Source organism: Symphalangus syndactylus, chromosome 4, assembly GCF_028878055.3.
Source record: "Symphalangus syndactylus isolate Jambi chromosome 4, NHGRI_mSymSyn1-v2.1_pri, whole genome shotgun sequence".
NCBI lineage: Eukaryota > Metazoa > Chordata > Mammalia > Primates > Hylobatidae > Symphalangus > Symphalangus syndactylus.
Genome location: NC_072426.2, coordinates 33,565,884 through 33,587,758, shown reverse-complemented (window position 1 = coordinate 33,587,758; position 21,875 = coordinate 33,565,884). Strand labels below are relative to the sequence as shown.

The 21,875-nt window shown below is 35.1% G+C and overlaps 1 protein-coding gene across 2 annotated transcripts in view; it reads right to left on the bottom strand.

Annotated features, from left to right (window-relative positions):
- Positions 1–21,875, bottom strand: part of PHYHIPL (phytanoyl-CoA 2-hydroxylase interacting protein like) — a 388,674-nt gene that overhangs the window by 77,447 nt on the left and 289,352 nt on the right. The gene's annotated exons all lie outside the window — the stretch shown is intronic.

Here is a 21,875-nt window from a genome sequence, read left to right as displayed (position 1 = left end):
TGAAGGTCCCAGGATACTCGCTGCCCGCACCCTGCGGGCTCGGCCGGACATTCCTCGGAAACAGCTGCGTCTGTGTGAGAAATGAGCGGATTACCTGAGGCGTGGAGGGGTTTAGAGGCAGCATTTTGCCAGTCCCCGACCCTGAAGCGGGGCAAACGTGGGAACTCCTTACTGCCAGAAAGGTGAGGGAATGAGGAGATGCGGCAAGCCTGCTGAAAAGGCGGCAGACATGCTGCGGGGCCAACAGCCACGGGACCAGCAGCCACCCAGTCTGCCTTCGCCGCGTAGCTTCATTCATTCATGCGCCTAGCAAATAAGTATTCAATGCTCACCCTATGCCATTGTTCTGGGCGTCAATGAAGGGAGTATAAACAGCACCTGCTCCCATGGATTTGGAAGGAATCTTTGCTACAATAGCTAATGAAGATTGACTTGTGCTTCTTCAAGCTCCCCTAAACTTGTATGCCCATTGCTTTTAATTGCATTTAAGATTCTGCAGTGCACTTAGTGGATGTGCAAACGTTTTAAACATAAAATAGAGGTCACAGCCTATTGACCTCTGTTCCCATTTGCTTCTTTGGAATAGTTTTTAGTTTTGTTGCAATCTCGGGATCAAAAATAGTGTCCCCTCTTTTCTTAATGTGCTTATAAATTAATATAAGTTCCCTTTTATTGATTTTCCATTTCAGACATAAATGTTAACAAGTAACAGTTTACACATAGATGTCTGTATGCTGCTCTTTCTAGTCACATCCATTTAGCCATAACATGATGAAGTCTAGTTAATTGAAGCTTCAATAAATGGAAGGACCAGTTTAAAGTAAAATAAGCCTGTGAAAAATCTTGGCACAATTGAAATTTCATAAATATCTGTGAAAGATAATTAGGCATCTTAAAGTGAAAAGTCTTCATTATGAACTTATTAATGAAGATGGATGTTTTTGAAGTTTGAAAGAATTCTTGTCTTAAGGTAGGGGTGTCCCCAAGGAGAGGGTAAATTATTACTTGTCAAAGGATATGACAAGAGAGTACTTACTGGTGAATTTTCTGTGTTTGAAAGCCTGGCTCTGTAGGACTAGAAATTGGTATTGTAAGCCCAACAGTGGGTTCATTTTTTAGAGTAGTCTCAAATTTATAAATCTCAAAAAAAAGGAACTGTGTAAACTAGAATAACAATTTACTGATTTACAAGTAAGAAATATGACATGCATTTAATTCAAACTCATGCAAATATTTGTTAAGTACCTATGTCCAGGACACTGCTGTGTGTTGAAAATTTGGAGTTCAAATTTATCAAGAAAGATATATATCGAAAAAGTAAAAGTAGGATGGGTATTAAGAAGGAGGAAGTATGGGAGCTTGTAGAAGCACACACGAGGTTTATAACCTAGATTAGATGGTCAGGAAGATCTCCAAAATGATTTTATCTTAAGGGAATGAGAAATTATTAAAAAAGGCTTTAAATAGGAAATTAGCATGATCAGATTTGTCGGCTAGAATATTTGTGTAATCAGAAAGGGTAATGTTTCAAGAAGTGTATTAATGTCACTTTCTGAGTATACACCTTAATCAGTCCAAGGCACCTTTCTGCTGAGGATTTGGATTCTTGTATAAAAAATACAAAAGAAATATTTACTATTTAACTTTCGATATTAAATATAGGATTTTTTAAATCGAGTTTTTAGGCTTCAAATCAAGGCATTGTCAAGACATAAAATGTAAATTTGTTTATGGTTCAACATATCAAGGCTAGGCCTGGTGGACCAAATGATAGGGTTTCTCCCATAGTGAAGACAAGATATCTTAGTCCAGTATGAAGGATTTAGCCAGAGATTGATATAAGGAAGGTGGTGGCTATGAAGTAGGTAAAGTAGAAGAAAATCCTATTCTCTTTGGCTTGGAGAATTATGGGAAAGGAGTAGAAGAGCTCAAGAAAGACAACCAGAAACATTTTTACTGTTCCCACCCTGAAGATGTAGGGTGAGGGGTTGTGGCTTTAGAAATACCCAGATTGGTGTGGGAAAACTCAAGGACAAAGAAATTACTTTCCCAGTTCTCAGATATCTGGGAAGATATCCGGCTGAGCAGGGACCACATTCCAGTAACCTTGAGCAGGGCGGAGACAGGGTAGGCATTGACTTTCCAGAGGGCTGTAAGTTTCTATGTACTGTTGAAACTCAGAAAACAATACTCCCCTCCTCCACAAAAAAAAAAAAAAAAAAAAAAAAAAAGGCCTCAGAAGTAAAAATTTTTCCTCTCATCTTCTGACCTCCAGCCTCTCAGTCTCATTTTCCCCTGAGGCTAGCTATAAGAAACTAGAATCCCTGTTCCCCAAGGTGGATTATAGAAACCACAATTCCTTTTCCCTAAAGCCAGCCATAAAATCTAAAAATATTACTCTAACTTTTTTTCTGCTTTTCTGTGTAAAAACTGGCCATAAAGAAATTATCTTACCTACCTTGTTTAACTGAAGGTCATAAGATCCTCATTCCAGAGAGGGCCCTGCCACATAGCCAAAGGAAGAAGTGCGTGCTCAGAGAGGTCAAGAAGAATCTAGACAGACAGGCCTTTCTGGGTTTCCCTACTCAATCTATTAGTATTAGGTCATATCCCTTTTGTCCAGTCATATTTGTTCGTGACTGTTCATACCTTGTTGAACCTAGGGATTAAAATGGTCAATTTTCCCTGTGTCTTTGGGTCTTCATTCTGAAGGCTTCTGTTGGAAATGTGGTGTTCAAATTTCACGTAAAACTATGATCAAATAAATTTGTATGCCTTTTCTCCTATTAATCTGCCTCTTGTCAGTAATTTTCAGCTAACCTTCAGAGGGCTAAGGGGAAGTGTTCTCTTGGCTCCAGCAGTACTCAGAAGGTGGTTGAGTTGAGAGCTATCCAATCTTCCCTGAAGTTTTGTGTTAAAAGAGCAAGGTGACACTTTAGCAAAGACTATGGAGTGGACCTTCTAGACCAGAGATGTCTAAAGTACCAAAGAGATGAGACCCACCCATCAGAGATGGCCACCAGGCCCTGAAGCACAGACCGTGAATCTCTTGCTACCAACTTCAAGTGAAAGACCAGAAGCAACTAGACATATGAGGAATGTCACCTCAGAGACCAGAGGAGGCAGAAGGACCTGTTCAAACCCAATGACCCTTTGTCCCAATGCCTCAAGTAATGGTGTCTAGGGCTATCTGATATTTCCAGATACTATCTAAAATAAGATGTAGGGGAAAGGTGGAAATCTTAGAGACCGAGGGTCTTAACATAATGAACCTGAACTTTAAGGAACTGCTTAAAATACTGAATGAACCCAGGTTTCTGGGTTACAATAACAACACATTATTTCCCCTCCCCTGTTTGTCAGTGACTGAGATTTCATGAAGATGATCGAATCAGTTTAGATAAAATGAAAATTCTACCTTTTTATACCTAAATTGCAATGTAGTTGCAATCCTCATACACTCAACATCACTTAATCGTTAGCTTCAGATGTCCGCTATTATAATCAAAATCCTACCAATCATCCGAGCCCCAACTCATATGCTACATTCTTTTGAAATGATTCCCTCTGTCAAACACCTTTATGTTGTATTTCTGTGGGGCTTTATAGTTCTCTTACAGACATCATGATTTATAAATTATTAATGTACATGAAGAATCAGAATCAAATTTTAGGGCCTTAAATATATCTAATTCAATATCTTATTCCAATGTCAAAGCCCTTGACAAGAAGTTATTTATCTCCTAATAAATATTAAATTAAAATCCTCATGAAGTTATCAGAAGTCTTTCTCACTCTGAGCCCAAACATATCTCCTATAAGAGCACTACAAAGGCCTTAGTTTTCCCATTTGTTTGTGATACAGAATAATAATCCTTCCTATTATACATGTATATTCAAATATCTGCCTAAATACTCAGTTTTTGCAAATGTTTGTGATATCCCATTGTTTTGAGTCCCTCTGTCACTCTACACACTCTTCTAGATAGCTCCAATTTTTCTGGGTCCATAGGTAAACACACCAGGTGTGGAAATATAACAAGAATATAAAAGAAAACACAGTAGAATAACACCATCTTTGTTGTGTGTGCCAGACATCTTGTAATGCAGCCCAGGAGCACATTAGTTTTTTTGACAATGATATCGCTCTGCTCACATACCCTCAGCTTGCAAACACATAAAAATCCTATTATCTCTTCTGTAAACATTTCTTATTTCTCCTGTGATACTGTAAATTTTAAACACATAGTGTTTGCAAAGAGAAGATACTTAGGCCAATTTGCTGAATTATTTTAGTGAACTCCGATATTTCGAATGTATTTAGTTATATTGCTCCAGCTAGCCTAGGATTTTATCAAAGTAGGCTACACAGTCCTTTTGGTAGGCTAGTCCATAGGTCTACCTTATTCATAATAAAATGACCCACGACCCCTGGCACAACTAAGGATTTTATGACTACGCAGAGGGTGCCAAGAACCAAAACCAAATAGAAACAAACTCCACAAAATGCGTAATAAATGAGTGCATCTTATTTCCTCTCGTAACACTATGGAAACTTTTCCTAAGCCCTATTGTAAATGGAAGGGCAAAGGAAAACTCATAATCAACAGAAACACAGTTGAAGGCAATCCAAATATTCCAAATTGTTTGTCCTGACTCAAGAAGTGTTGGGACTTGTGAAGATCAAGTGACATAATGCATATAAAAGTATTATTATAAACTGTAAATCACCCCCAAAAGTTAGGATATTGTTACTGTAGGACACCAAAACGACATTAAGAAAGCATATTTGGTTAATTTTACAGTACAAATTTATGGAAATAGTTTTATAACTTCTTAAAAACTGAGAACTTTCATATTTAGAGTATGGTTTAATGTGTTGAAGATTTTAAAACAGAAATATGATTTAACATACACAAATAAATAAATATCATATACCATATTAACAAACTATAGGACAAAAACCATATGATCAAATCAGTAAATGCAAAAAAGGAATTCAACAATGTTTAACATCTTCTCAAATAAAAACCGTTAACAAATTAGGCATTGAAGGAATGCAACTCAACACAACAAAGACTATGTATAGAAGCCCATAGCTAATATCATGCTTAATGGTGAAAAATTGAAAGCTTCTGGTGGTTCATGCCTGTAATCCCAGCACTTTGGGAGGCCGAGGTGGGTGGATCACAAGGCCAGGAGATCGAGACCATCCTGGCTAACACGGTGAAACCCCATCTCTACTAAAAATACAAAAAATTAGCCGGATGTAGTGGCGGACACCTGTAGTCCCAGCTACTCAGGAGGCTGAGGCAGGAGAATGGCTCCTGAACCCGGAAGGCAGAGCTTGCAGCGAGCTGAAATCACACCACTGCACCCTAGCCTGGGCAACAGAGCAAGACTCCATCTCAAAAAAAAAAAAATACTGAAAGCTTTTCCTTTAAGATCAAGAATAAAATAAGAATGCCTATTCTCACCACTTCTATTCAACATATTACTGGAAATCCTAGCCAGAACAATTAGGCAAGAAAATGAAAAGAGGCATGCAAATAGGAATGGAAGAAAAATTATCTCTGTTTGCAGATGACATGATCTTATATATAGAAAATCATAAAGACTCCACCAAAAAAACTCTTAGAACTTACAAATTCAGTAAAGTTGCAGGATACAAAGTTAGTATACAAAAATCAGTTGTGTTTTTATACAACAGCAACAAAACAACAAACTATTTGAAAATCAAGAAAACAATTCCATTTACAATAGCATCAAAAAGAATAAAATACCCAAAATAAGTTAAACCAATGATATGAAAGATCTGTACAATGAAAACTGTAAAATATTGATGAAACAAATTGTAGAATACACAAGTAAATAGAAACATATCCCATCTTGAGAGATTGGAAAGATTAATAGTGTTAAAATATCCACACTGTCCAAAGCAATCTACAGACTCAATGCAATCTCTATCAAAATTCCAAAGGCGTTTCACAGAAATAGAAAAAACAACCCTAAAATTTACATGAAACCACACACACACACACACACATGCACACACACAAACGGAAGAGCTAAAGTAGTCTTGAGCAACAACGAAGCCAGAGGCATCACAGTTCCTGATTTCAAACTATATTACAAAGTTAGAGTAATCAAAGCAGCATGTTACTGGCATTAAATGGACACATAGACCAGTGGAACAGAATAGAGAACCCCAAAATAAATCCATGTATTTAGTCAACTGATTTTTGACAAAGGTGCCAAGAACACACAATGAGGAAAGGACAGTCTCTTCAATAAATGGTTTTGGGGTAACTGGATATCCACATGTGGAAAAATGAAATTAGACCTTTATTTCACACCATATAAAAATCAACTAAAAATGGGTTAAATACTTAAATACCTGAAACTATAAAACTAATAGGAGGAAACGGGAAGGCTTCATGACATTGGTAATTTGGAGGGGGCCATAAACCCAAAGACACAAACAGCAAAAGCAAAAATAGACAAATGAAATTACATCAAACTAAAAGGCTTCTGCAGAGCCGAAGAAACAATAAACAGAATGAAGAGACAACCTATGGAATGGGGAAAAATTGTTTGCAGACCATACATCATATAAGGGGCTACTATCCAAAATATGTAACAAACACAAACAACTCAATTGGAAACAGTCCTGATTTAGGAAAACAGCCCGATTTAAATAGACATTTGTCAAAAGAAGATGTACCAGTGTTCAACAGGTATATGAAAAATGCTCAAAATCACTAAATGTGAGAAAAATCTAAATTAAAATCATAATATATTACCTCACAACTGTTAAAAGAGCTATTAATTGACAAGACAAAAGATAACGAGTGTTGGAGAGGATGTGGAGCAAAGAAAACCCTTGCACATTGTTGGTGAGAATGTGAATTAGTACAGCTATTGTATAAAACAGTATGAGGGTTCCTCCAAAAATTAAAAATAGAACATATGATCCAGCAATCCCTCTGTTGGGTATATACCCAAAGGTATATCCTAAATATATGTAATTTTTATCAGTCAAAATATTTTTTAAAATTTAAAATGATACCACCCTCTCTTTCCTGGGGGGAAGAACGAAGGCAGCATGAAGTTGCTCATTTGCTCATATCTTTAGCTCAGTAGGTTCCGGTAACTTGCTGCTTCTCCTTCCCTCATCTGTGCTCTTCATTCAGTGCCTGTGTACTGCAGGATAGACATAGCTTCCTATTTTTCTCCCCTGTAGCTTCTTCAGTCTTTCTCTTTCTCTGGACTCTCTTTTCTTTCTCTTTTTACATTGCCAAATCTCCTTGATTTAAAAAACTATCTTACTTGAACCAGTTATTTTCCAATTTCTTAATATTCTAATGTATGGAAGGGGCCCACTATAAAATGTGAAGTGCTGTAAACGTGTTATTCATTGCTTCCACTTACTTTTTATCCTCATACAACGTATCACCAATCTTCAGCACCCTGATTACTCTTCAAATGTCATGTGGATTTGGTAAGATTTTCATATCACCAAATGTAAAGGACTTTTATCATCTGCATCCTCTTTGATATTTCAGCAGTTTATTTCTGCTGAACTTCTGTAGTGCTAAACTCTACTGGATCTCTTCTGATATGTGTGCTTCCTGTTTATCAACTCTAGCTTCTATGCTACCCCCTTGAGTGTAGGTGTACTTTAAAGTTCAACCTTTGACATTATGTTCTTTTCTGTTTAAAACTATTTCCTCTGAGAATTCATGAATTCTCATGAATTTTAATTTCCTCTTAATGTTTAAATTCTCACCTTTGTTGTCAGATTCCTGTCTCAACTCCCTATCTCTAAACAAAAGCCATTGCCCTATTTCTGACTGTCTAATGAAAATTTTTATTTGCATTCCCATAATTATTTCTAATTAATCAATTACTTCCCCAAACTAATTTCTTTTTCTAATTTCATGCATTATAGTTACTGGGAGCAGTATCTTCTTAGCTTATATTACCCAACTTTCTGATTTTCTCTTTTTCTCTTTAAATCAAACAGCCATCAAAATCATTACAATTTTTCACTGTTTCTTGGATATGTGCCTTTATCTGAATTATTAGTAACACTACTGCCATATTCTCATGATTTTAACATCATTGAAATTACCGCGTATATAGTCTTCCTACCTCTCTTTATGCTGCTCCTAAGACCAACCCACTAAAACACTTTGGTAATCAGAACTTGCTCAATAAGTTACAATGGCTATTTGTATTCTGTAGTTAATACTGAGCTACTGACGCTTTTAAGGCAGGTATGTGACAATTACAAAGCAGTAATATGAAGATTAATCTGCCTATGTCTCATAGAGTGAGTAGAATTGAAAGAAGGCTGGAGTTTAGGAGAATATTATCATTCCAGCAAGAAACTGTAAGATTATAAACCAGGATAGTTTAACTGGGTATGGAAAGAAAACAATGGACTTGAGAGAGTGATGTTATGCTACTGTGTTTCTGAGATTGTAAAAAAAAAATCACAAACATTAGAGGTCCTTTCTTTTTTTGATATTTTAAAAGATTAAATTGTCATAATACTGACATTTATATACTATAAATATTAATAATATAGTACAGTATCATATGGCACATGAAGAAAAATATATTATGTAGACTTTCCCAGTGTTTAAAACACAATTGTTAGTTTCCAGTTTTACACAGATTATCCTTAAGAAAGAAAGCAACAACTTTAGTTGCTGCTGTTTTATGTTTGTGAATAAACAAAGCTAAGTTAAAAATGGCTCTCAGAGTAACCTGTCTTGGAATATCCTCTGCTGACAGTAGTCAAAATTTGAAAGGAGTTAGTGTTGAGGGGGCTGGGGTAAGAAATCTTGGGAAGGATGGAGAAGAAAGAACCTCTCTACAGACAACCACTCTGGGAGTTTTTCTCTTCTTCTCCTCTCTGGTCCTGCCCCTCCTATTCACTATCTATTAGAGTGAAGCATTCTCAAACTATTAGAGTGAAGCATTCTCAAACTGTGTTCAAGTACACAGCCCTCCCTAAGTACCTTGTCAGGTAATCTTGGAAATAAACTATACAGTGAGCAGAGTTATAAGGATGTAGACACAATTAGATTGCCCCATGTTGCAGGTTGTTCTTGCCTTCACAGATATATCTTTCTAGTTTTGAGTTTTCCACCAGGCTAAAATTAATCCTCTTAGCTCTTTACATTACTGACAAACAGGAACCTTAGTTTATTTTTCTGGCATGCAGTTCAAAACTGCTCTTTTGAAACCCTAATTTAGTTAGTATCTCCTTAAATATAACCACAGAAATTTCCTGATGGGTTTTTCTCAAGGATTTTTATCTCAGCAGAATTAAAGCTGTGACTTTTATAATGATGAACACATTTTAGTTTCCCAGAGTTCTTTCTAAGCTAAAACAAATGTCTGTAGGATTTTGAAAAGCCTTTTCATTTTTCTGAACATTCCCCAACCCCAAATTAAGAGTACAAACTCTTAATTTGCACTGTAACAGTGGTGATGTTATGTATCTCACATCTGCCATACACTCATTAGTTTGATAAGAAAGGCTAATTTAACAGCCACATCTTGCCTGGAGACTTTCTCTGTATTATTTGTGTAAACAAAACTACCACACTGCATTCAATTGGAGTTTAACTTTCCAGATTCCATCCAAAGTAGGCCTGCTTCAAGATTCATGATGAGAGAAACTACAGAGTGAGTAGAAGCTTATTAAAGAGATTAGTCTGCCAATAACATCTATTGAATGATGATTCAATACTATGTATGCATGGATGTATATGTTGTATGTATGTGTGAAGTTGATGTACCTTATTGAGTAGCCATTAGGTTTCTTGTTATGATACAATGAGAAACACTGTCCTTGCCATCATCTTACTCTTCTCCAAATGACTGCTGTTTTCTTAGACTGCATATAAATGGAGTTGTTTCTGGTTAACTATTCTTAGCAAGGGAGACAGCATTATATAGCTCACTAGCTAATCATGGGAGGGATTTCAATTAAAATGTAGCAATAGTGAGGGCCATGGAGACAGAAGACTACAGTTGGCCCTCTGTAACTGTGGGTTCTCCACTGGTGGATTCAAGCAACCATAGATGAAAAATATTTTTTTCAAATAGATGGTTTCACCTGTACTGAATATGTACGAACAGACTTTTTTCTATCATGGTACGTATTATAAGTAATCAAGGATGATTTAAAATACATGGGAGTCTGTGCAATAGGTTATATGCAAGTACTACCCCATGTTATATCAGAGACTTGATCATTTGCGGATTTTGATATCCTCAGGGGGTCCTGAAACCAATTTCCTATGGATACCAAGAGACAATGGCATCACCTTCTGCTATTCTTAATAAAGTTTCCCATTATCAGGACACACAACTGAGACTTTATTGTTCCAATCTGTGTTTATAGTCACATATAATTTTCATAAAGCTGTCAAATGCCCTCAAGAGTGGAAGATTTCTTTTACCACTGCCCTTCATATGTAAAAAACTTCTCCACAATAGCTAAGTCAAGTTGTATGTCAATATGTCTAGCAACTAGAAAAGTATTTCCTCTTGAGGTAGGCTATTCTATCTACAGTGAACTCTAGTAGTCTCATTATATGGAACCAAAAACTTCTTCCCACTGTCAATGTTTCCTTATCTCAAAAACACAGAGAACAGTTAATTCTTTGTCATATGACAGCCAGGTACATATATATGTATATATATGTATATCTATCTATCTGTCCGTCTATCTATCTATCTATATGTATTTGCCTCTTAAAATATAATATCCAGAACTAAAAACATTATAACTGGGGTGGTCTGATCACAATAGAGCTGTTCTATAGCCATCTGAACTGTTTGATTGCAAATAAGTACTTATAAATAAATTACCAGTTTATTCACATTCAAAAATGATCTTTGATTACATTTGAGTGTATGGCTATTCATATTCATAAATTTCTTCATAATAACTTTTATTTATTATTCCTCACAACAGCCTTCTTGAAGTTTTGTACTTCTAAGCTGAAAAAAATGCCTACAGGTCTCATTTTTACAGATCATGAATGATATTAAAGCTAATTATGCATAATACTGCAAATGAAATAACTGCTGCATTGTAGTTACATTTTATATAGTGTCTTGGTTACTCTATGATTACTTAGACATTTAAATCAGGAATTGTCATGAAGCTTGATAATAAGATTTTCTATTTATGGTAAGTGTCATATATCCACACAGTATCTATGGATTCACACATTTTGTGAGACAGATCATGGGGTAATCTTTCATGGTGTGGAAGATGTTGGCAGTCCATGAAATGCAACAAATAAGCCCAGTTCAGATGTTCACAGAGCAAAACTTAGAACTTTGCATAGATTTAGTTGATGCTGCAGTAGTGATAAAGGAGTTTATTTCTTTGGTCCCACATTTGATAGTTCTCTTATTACAGATCATTTCTATATCGCATTTAATTTTTCCTTCACAAAAATGTTGTGCAGCTAAAAATAGTGATTTGATTAAGATACAAAACTGAAGAATAAAGGGGCCTTAATTATACATAGACAAAGAAACTAAGTCTACTGAGACACTACATGGACAGTAAGCCGACAGAAAAGGTCCTAATACTCCAAGGAGCCAGACTAATTCAAAATTAAATTCTAAGCCATTGCCTGGCAAAATTGAGCTTTAGAGATAGACTGTGCACATTTAGTTCATTCTTGCTGCATATTGCATTCCATTGTCCTGGTTTTTGTTTCATATTATTTTACTGTCTTACATTCATGGATAAATCACTCTTTCTAGTTCTTTTTCATTTCTTGTCCCATAATAGCCAAATGCCCTTATGGGTGGATGGAGGCAGGAAAAGAGAACAAAACAAAATAAATATGATACTCAATAGAACAATTATAGGCCCTCATTAGTCACCTTATATATTTCTGTCTCAAGGGTGTCTTTATATATAGAACCCAAAACACGTGTTTATTTCAGAAAATATGTCAGTATGTATTCAGTCAAACTGGTTTGTCTGATGTCACATATACAAATCAAGCATTTAATTTGTTTTACACTTTTAAAATATTTTTACGTGTCTTGTTGAAGTCGCACTAGTTTCCTAATATACCACTCATTATGACTTTGCCCCGTGTCATCATAAGAGGCTGTGAATCTACCATAGTAGATAGTATAACTGACACTGGTCTTAACTTCTTATAGATGAACAGCAACATCCATATAAGCCAAAATCTATCATTGATTGTTTTTGCTGCCACCTCATAGATAGACTTATATGATAAGTTTCTATTTCAAGGCTCTTTTCTTTCTTACTCCTAAAGCCTCAGTGCCTTTGTCAAAATAATGGCTGGCACCACATACCTACAACAAATTGATCTTCAATAAAATTGACAAAAGTAAACAATGGAGAAAAGACACCATATTCCATAAATGGTACTGGGAAAACTGGCTAGCCATAGGCAGAAAAATGAAACTGAACCCCTATCTTTCACCATATACAAAAATTAACTCAACAATGATTAAAGACCTAAGTGTAAGACCTGGAACTATAAAAATGCCAGAAGAAAACTTGGGAAAACTCTTTTGGACATCAGCCTAGGAAAAGTATTTATGACAAAGACCCCAAAAGCAAATGCAGAGAAATTAGAAACAGACAAATAGGACTTAATTGAACTAAAAAGTTTCTCCACAGTAAAAGAAATGATCAACAGAATAAACAGACAACCTACAGGATGGGAGAAAATATTTACAAATTATGCCCCCAACAAAATACTGATATTCAAAATCTGCAAGGAATTCAGACAACTCAACAAGAAAAAAAATAACTCCATTAAAAACTGGGCCAAGTACATGAACAGACATTTCTCAAAAGAAGAAATACAAGCAGCCAACACATGAACAAATGCTCAACATCACTAATTATTGGAAAAATGCAAATTAAAACCACACTGAACTATCATCTCAAATTAGTCAAAATGGCATTTATTAAAAAGTAAACAAAGACAACAGCAACAGGTGTTGACATGGATAAAGAGAATGCTCATGTATTGTTTGTGGGAATTTAAATTAGTTCAATCTCTATGAAAAACAGTATGGAGATATCTCAAAGAACGAAAAAGAGAACCACCAATCAACCCAGCAATCCCACTACTAGGTAACCATGCAGAGGAAAAGAAATCATGTAAAAAGTATACCTTCACTCACATATTCATTGCAGCACTATTTACATTAGCAAAGTCATGGAGCCAACTTTAAGTTTAACCAATAGTTGTTTGGATAAAGAAAATGTGGTATCTATACACCATGGAATACTACACAGTCATAAAAAAGAATGAAATAATGTCCTCTGCAGCAACATGGATGGAGCCAGAGGCCATTATCCTAAATGAACTAACACAGAGGCAAAAAATAAAATATCACATGGTCTCACAAGTGGGAGCTAAACAAATGCTACATATGGACAAAAAGATGGAGAAAACAGACTCTGGGGACTCCAAAGGGGGTGGAATGAGGGTTGAAAAATTACCTACCAGGTACAATGTCCAATATTTGGGTGATGGGTGCACTGGAAGCCCAACCCCCACTGTTATACATGTAATACCCATGTAACAAACAAGCACATGTACCCCCAAATCTAAAATAAATTTTAAAACGTAATGGCTCCCAAATGATTTGAAAGGTCAAACTTGTGGAATTGTTTTTATGTCTGAATTATAAGGTAATTTAGAGTTTTCAGTTTCACCCTAGGCCCCTTGACCAAATATATCTGCCCTCCCTCAACTCCCCAGGCTACAAAGAAGACAGCTAAAGCTAAATCAACTGAAAAATTTTTCTTTACTTGGATAGTTGTGGCCCACGGATAGTCTGCAGTTTGCTATGCAGCATAATTGACTTAAAGACTAGAATTAACAAATTTAAACTCTATTGGTTTGATTAATGCAATCTAACAAAGATTAATGCTTTTATGTGTAAGGCATTAAGTACTAGGACACAGAAAAAATATAAGACTTTCTTCTGAGAATGAATTTACCCATGGAAGATTAACAGTCTACTGCCATTGAGGGGATATCAACCTCTGCTTTTTATGATATGGTACACACTCTAAACCTTTTCTGGTCAGAAAGAAAGACGTTGACAGTTTTCTTGCCTACTAGTATCTAGACAAAAAAATATATAAAATATGACATTCTTCCTTTATCCTAGTTCACTCTTCTATTTTCCATATTGTTGGTTTGTTTTTTAATGATACCAATTGAGCTAAACTTGGCATTCTATGTAATAAACATGTGCTTTACAGCATTGATTTACAGAATAAGAGTAAATGGGAAGAGGGGGGGAAATAAATAGAAAAACATAAGCATTTTTATCAAGATATTCGTAAACATTGATGCTTCATCTTTTTGCACAAAAAGCTTAAAATAAGGAAAATGTAACAAATGCTGTAGGAGAGGAAGAAAGCATGTGCTGTGCAAGCACTAAGAAAGGCGAGATTAATTTCAGCTGAAGGAAATTTATGTGAATAAAACACTTGTTCTGGGCGCTGCAAGTCTAATAAACTAAAGTGCCATCAGGTTACCTTTCTAGGCTCTACATTGTACTGAACGTGCTGCTGAGTAAACCATTTTAATCTGTAGATGGATCCTCAACAGCATTCATCTTACCCCTAAAAATACTTTTTTTTTCCTTTTTATGTAGTTATATCAGACAAAGATTGGTTTTTTTCAGTGGGCAAGGAGGATGAGTATTCTGTATGCAATGGCCATTTAGCAATAATGAATATGAGACCAGGTAACTTTAATTTCATTTAATTTAATGAAAGTACATATGTGTACTATAAATACCTCCATAGTATTTTAAAGACTGAAATTCAGAGTCTTTCTTATTTTATATAAATATAAGAATCATTCAGGTTGGTCTAGCAGTATTGTTTGAAAATCTAGGCTTCTGAATGTTGATTCAGCTCTTTTGATTTTGAATAGTTATCTATCATACCATCAATTTCAATTTTTAACTAATTAAAATTAGTTATTTAGTAAAATTTCCTTACAGTATATTCTGTGACTATTATATCAAAAGTGTATGAGACTTAGTTTCCTATAATTACAAGAACTATATTTCTAATAATTAAGACCAAGCAATGTCCATGGTACAACCTCAATAATTGTCTTCTCTGCCCATGTCTTCAAATAAAGCCTGGAGAAACAAACTGAACCTGTTTTATAGAAGCTGCCCGACATTGACACAACACAGGTCCCAAACAGATTTGCAAGTAGCATCATAACTCCATACCTATTTTGCTCTACATACAAGCACTGTATAATGAAACGACTTTATGTAACTTTTCAATTGCCAGTTTTTACCTTGTGGGTTTTCATTATTGAGCTATGCATGTATTTGTATGTGCAGCTTAAATTTCCAATTGTTCGGTATAATTAAGCTCCATGCATACAAAATATAAAACAATCTTTGTATCTTGGTACATTATAAAATTGTAAAGTCCTCTTCCATTTTTTTTTTTTTTAGAAATGAATTCTCGCTATATTGTGCAAGCTGGAGTGCAGTTTGCAGGCGTGATCATAATGCACTACAACCTTGAACTCCTGGGCTCAAGTGATCCTTCTGCCTTAGCCTCCTGAGTAGCTGGGACTACAGGTGTGCTCTACTATGCCTAGCTAAAATTGTAAAGTCATCTTTTATAGTAATTAATATATTATCATCAGAACCATTCACTCTTCTCTTTTTCCATTATGACTTCTGGACTTTTGCTAGACATATAACATTGAGACATAATTCATACTTTTTCTTTGATTTTAGTGTGAAGTTATAATTATTAAAAGATAAAAATACAAATAAATATTTCTAACACTTCTAACACATTAATGACCTTTTCTAGTTAAAAAATACCTAAACAAAGGTAATTATTAAGTACACTTAGGTCTATTCTATCATATGCTGATTATAACATAATATGTATTATAATCACAACATATATATTTTAATCATAACATACATGTGACAGATGTAGGTGACACAAATATGTATTTTCCTTAGATCATTTTAACCTATGATTCTGTATTGATTAAAATACATGGCTTTCAAAATTGAATGAAATGACATTTTTTTACCTTGAGCCTGGACAGTGCTTGGAGGTAGACCAAATAGGTATGGACTAATGATGCTACTTGCAAATCTGTTTGGAAAATCATGTGTTATGTCAGTGTTAGACAGTATCTATAAAACTGGCCCAGGCCCTCCTCAGACTTTGTCTACACACTCATTAACTGTACCAATAAGACACACAAATTGTTGAGAAAGTAATATCTTAAAAAATGACAATTACTATGATTAAACTTTCTGAATAAACTGACTAATTTTTTAAAACTGACTTGAATGGAAATGGCTTGGGTATCATGAAATGGCAGGCAACATTTATTGAGAATGAACAGGCATTTTTTCTAGATACTTTACATGTGTTAACTCTCTTAACAATCCTATGAAGTAGACGCTATTTTAATCCACATTTTATAGATGAGGAAAATGAGCATACAGAGTTTCAATACTTGCTCAGAGTCACAGAGCTTGGATTTGAATGGAAACAGTTTGGCTTTGGGGATAGTCTTTACAGTTACATTTTACAAAATAACCAAAATAATTTCTACATATGCGAAGCAGAAAGAATGTGTATGTATATGTTCAAATTCAGTGTCTTCATTTAATAAGAAAGAAATATAATTTCACAGCTTACTACTATAGTTAAAATTTTCATAAAAAAGAATCACTTTATACTTTCCTTACCCATTGAGGAAGATAAACACCAATACATAGTCATTTTCAATTCTTTCCACTGCTACATAATTTCTAGAATCATGACCTATTGGTAATTTTTTTTATGGTGACAGTGATGTGAGACTAGAGACTTGGGGAATTGGCTCAAAGGTTATAAAGAGTTACATTTTTTGCATCTCCAGCTTCATGAGACTCCGGGTTATGTGAAATACATTTACTTCGATTTGAAATATAATAAATTTATATTTTCTTTTTCACAAAGCAAAGATACACTTATGCTCAAATCTTTTGAGTGATAGAAGGAACTCCCCATATGAGCTATTATTATAGGTCAGTCTAACTTACAGCTTCAACTGTCTACTGAAAAAAATTCAAATACACTGTAACCTACTGTTGCCCTTGGGATTATCTACAGCAGATTTACTGAAAACTCAGAATGAATGAGAATTAAAACACCCTTAAAAATAGCAAACTGGAATCTTTAGACTCATAAGTAATTTCCTTGATGATGTTTACTTAGTTACTGTTCTTACTGAACCTGCTCATGAAATGATCTATGTTTAGAACAATTAATTTTGGTCTATTTGAATATATAGAAGGTAACTAAGGAAAAGAAAGCAAAACAGCAACCTGATCATTATGCCTATATTATTTTCTTTGATGAAAAGTGGAAATGTAATTTGATCACACAATCACTTGGAATTTTCTATACACAGGAGAAGCATTAGACTGAAAGTTTTGAAATGCATATGGTGTTGTTCCAGTAAACTGACTCTAAAAAACCCCTGATTTGTAGTGTTTGCCAGTTTTTATTGTTTAAATATTCCCACAATGAGCTGATTTTAAGCTACCAATGGTTTAACAACTGGCTCAAAAAAATCTCTGAGAATTTAGTAACCAGCTCTGACATACTGCTGAATTTATAATTCTGTGACTTTGTTACTTTGTCCCAATGATGATGGATGCAATACATTGATTGCATTAGTGACCCCAATTCTTTACACCTCATATATCCACATTCTGTGGCATTTAAGTTTGTAGTATACTCCCACTGATTTTCTGGACCCGGCTAAGTGATTTGCTTTGACCAGTGGGATGTTAGCAGACATAACACAAGTGGAAGGTTGAAAGAGACCTTCCATATTTTTACTCTTTCTTTTGACTTTTGCCATTACTATGAAAACACACCTGGGCAAGCAGAGCCAAGTTGCCCCTATCGCTGCAACTAATACCAGCTTAAATCAGTTGACAGCAAACAAATGCCAAGACAAGTGAGTGAACACAGTCAGGATCAGTAGTTCTATCTATCTGACCTACTGCTGAGTGCAGATGCATGACCAAGCCCGGTAAAGTCAGCCAAGCCCAGCCTATGTAGAGTGTGCTACACATGTGAGGTAAATGCATTTTTAAAATTATATTCATTGAAGTTTTGTGGTTGTTTGTTATGTAAGATTATTTTGTCAATAGATAACTGATACAATGATGGTATTATTTGGCAAGCTTTAATTAGGGTGAAGAGAATTTATACAATAGGCAATGTGGTTTGTGAAAAGTTAAGAAACTTTAGAGTCAGTCAAGCCTGGGTTTGAACATAAGATCTACCACTTATGGGTGATGGCCTTGAGAAATTTATTTAACTTCTCTCTTCCTAACTTTTGTAATTTTTAAATTGTAGATAACTAGCTTGCAGGGTTACTGTACAAATTAAGTATGTATGTATATAAAATAAATATATACAAATTGGTATGTATGGTTATATACATAATTTCTACAATATATACAAATTATTATGTATATATGTGTGTATATATATTTAATATATATTTATATATAATCAGATTATATGTATATATACACACACTCTCAATATATATAATCAGATTAAGAACACAGATCTGGGATCAGACTGCTTGGGGTTGATTCCCAGCTGTACCATTTTAATATTTCAAAGACTTAGAATTGTATATTTTCTACTTATAGCATATATTTAAGAGCTACCTATACTAGAATTTGATAAATAAATTAAAGCTCCAGGCACACAGTAAGCATTCATTAAATAGTAAGTATCATGTGATATAGCTATTTGTTTACTTAGAAAAAAATGAGCTTGATATTCTGGTAAAATTAGCTAAACCACTTAATTATTTTTTAATGCTAGCAGAGATTGTCTGGGAGCGAAGCAGAGTGACCAGGCAATGTTAAGGCAATGTTTTGTAAGGAGTCTCTTTAACCTCCAGAAAACAAGCCCATCAAATCATTCCTCTAATAACTTCCAAGAAGAACCTAAATTTTAGCTTGAAACTCATAGGTATAAATTTGAGGGATCTGTTTAAATTGTTAGCAGGGATACTACGTTTTTGCTTTCCTATTCAAAGTATTTATGCCGGCTAGCTTTATTGCTAGGGGATAAACTGAAGGAATTGAGGAATGTCTGTCAACACTCTGGTTTATGTGTCAGGATAAAGGCTTCTTGGATAATACCCCCAAAATCAGACACAAGTCAGAAAAAAGGAGACAAAAGGCAATCAAAACCAGCACTAAGAGGTTAACATGAAGTAGGACCTGTCCTAGAGTAGAAAGAGGAGGAAAAATTCTATATTACATTGTGAATCTGTCCATTCTGAAGATGACTCAATATTTCTTCAGAGACTAAGACAAGGAGACGATGGTATCCTTGGTGTTTGCCATGAAGTTACCACTTTATGTAGGAAGAGTAAAATAGGGTAATATGTGGCTCCTTAATGAGAAGTGGAGTGTGGTCTTAGACATGTATAGCCTGAAATCGAATTGCCATTTGGAATGTGTGCTTCCTTCCTGGAGTGAGCACCTAAGATGCATCAGCAAGCTTGCCAAGGTACATTAAAACTACCAACTCCTCCATGGAGACAGATTTACATAGGAGGAATGAGAGAGCCAGAAGAGACCTCAAACATAGTTTTAATGACTTGGAGTCTTGGGAGAGAAACTGGAAAACTAAGGGGTAACACAGATGGATTTAGATTTCAACTTGAAATCTAATTGAAGGTTGTGACTTTGGCACAAAAAGCAGGATACAAAAGTGAAAACTGCCTATGCAGATAGTATTAAAAAACAGGTTTTTATTTCTTCATGGTGGTTCATTAAGCCAGCATGATTGATTCTTGGTAAAGCATGAAATAGTAAGCAATGAAAGACCAAGAAGAATATGCATTTTTAAAAAAGATCTAATTAAATTAGATCAAATTTAAGGAAGAAATGAATGAAGAAAAAACTACAAACTCAGACACTTTAGAAGATATCAAGAAAAAACTATCATATTGCATCTCTAGTAATTCTTGAGAGAAAATAGCAGAGATGAAAATCAAAACCAAAGCTAGGTTAGCATGTAACATGTTGTCTCATATAATAGGTACTCGGTAACTGTAGATTGGATAAATGTACACACAGGGGTAAAGAGAACCTTTAAAATACTGCTCTTTTAAAAAGCCTATAAAAAACTAAACAAAATATTAAACCAAAGAAGGAAAAAACAGTCTTATAAATACCAAGATTTGGAGAGTTGAGCTTTTGACTGAAAAATGGAAATAGTTGGGAGAGCAATCTCCTGTGGGTCATGAGGGTTCCTGGATTTTCTTGCTTGATGATATGCCAAGAATGTAAGACTCTGACCTCATTTTGCCTAGACCATATCTCAGTATTGTGGTTGCAGTGAGCAACCCTGAAGGATGAGGTGATATCTTTTCCCAAAGAGCAGAAGATTTACTTCTCCCTACTATGAAAGTAGGAAATTGGCTGGGCGCGGTGGCTCACACTTGTAATCCCACCACTTTGGGAGACCGAGGCAGGCAGATCACGAGGTCAGGAGTTCAAGACCAGCCTAGCCAACATGGTGAAAACCCCGTCTCTACTAAAAATACAAAACTTAGCATGGCATGATGGCGCGCGCCTGTAATCCCAGCTACTCGACAGTCTGAGGCAGAGGAATCGCTTGACTCCAGGAGACGGAGGTTGCAGTGAGCCAAGATCACACCACTGCACTCCAGTCTGGGTGACAGAGCAAGACTCCATCTCAAAAAACAAACAAAAAACAAAAAAAGGAAATTCCTCAAGCTCAGTGTTCCTCTTTTCAATGCAGCTCACTGCTTAAAGGCATCCATTTAGGCCCATTTGCATTACCCCTGTGGGACTTATGAGGATGGGGAACCAAAGCAAACCAACAGGAGGCTCTGGCTACAGCTTTGCCATAAGTAGCAAAGTCCTTTGTTTCTGATCCAGGAATCTTGAACCTTCTGCCAGCATCCACGAAACAGTAACAGATTATTAGCTTGTAAGTAGGGTGATATCTCAGACCTTTTATACTTTTTTACAATAATAGCAGGCAATACCTTGTTCATAAGAAACAGTTCTAATAGTAAAATGGAATAATGTAAGTGAAAAAGGAATTATTGAACATAATACCTGAGTAACTATGGTCAACATAGTCCTGAAAGCTATTGTCAAATTAAATAGAGTGAGAGTCTTTCAAATTTTATTGATGCCCTTTTGCAGTGTGAGATTCTATTGAAACTCTGTTTTTGGTGATTTATATTTTTCAGTGCAGTCTTGCTAAATTATAACCAACTTTGCCTATTCTGTTTGGGTAAAAGTGAGTTTTAACATCTAGTTCCTGATTTTATAGTCTTTCGTCAAACCTAAAAAAAATCGCAATGCCCTTAACTACTCGTTTGTAATGAAATTTAAATCATGAGTTAAATAAATTATGATATTAATAAACTATGGAATGATGGGATAATGTTCACAAAATAACAAATGGAAAAGGCAGCCAACAAAATTGTATGTAATATTAACTTCCAAATTTAAAGAAATCAGTTTATCTATTGATACAGTTATAACATAGCCTATTGATACAGTTATAACATAGATGATACATGCCATACTATTAATGCCTTCTTTGTATTTTTCAAATTTTTGCAATAAACATGACACTTTTATAATCATGAAAGTTCTTAAAACTATTAAATTATTTTAACCCATATTTGCAACTCACCTGTAGTTACTATGCAGTATACTTGGCATGTATAATAAACAGAAGCTTC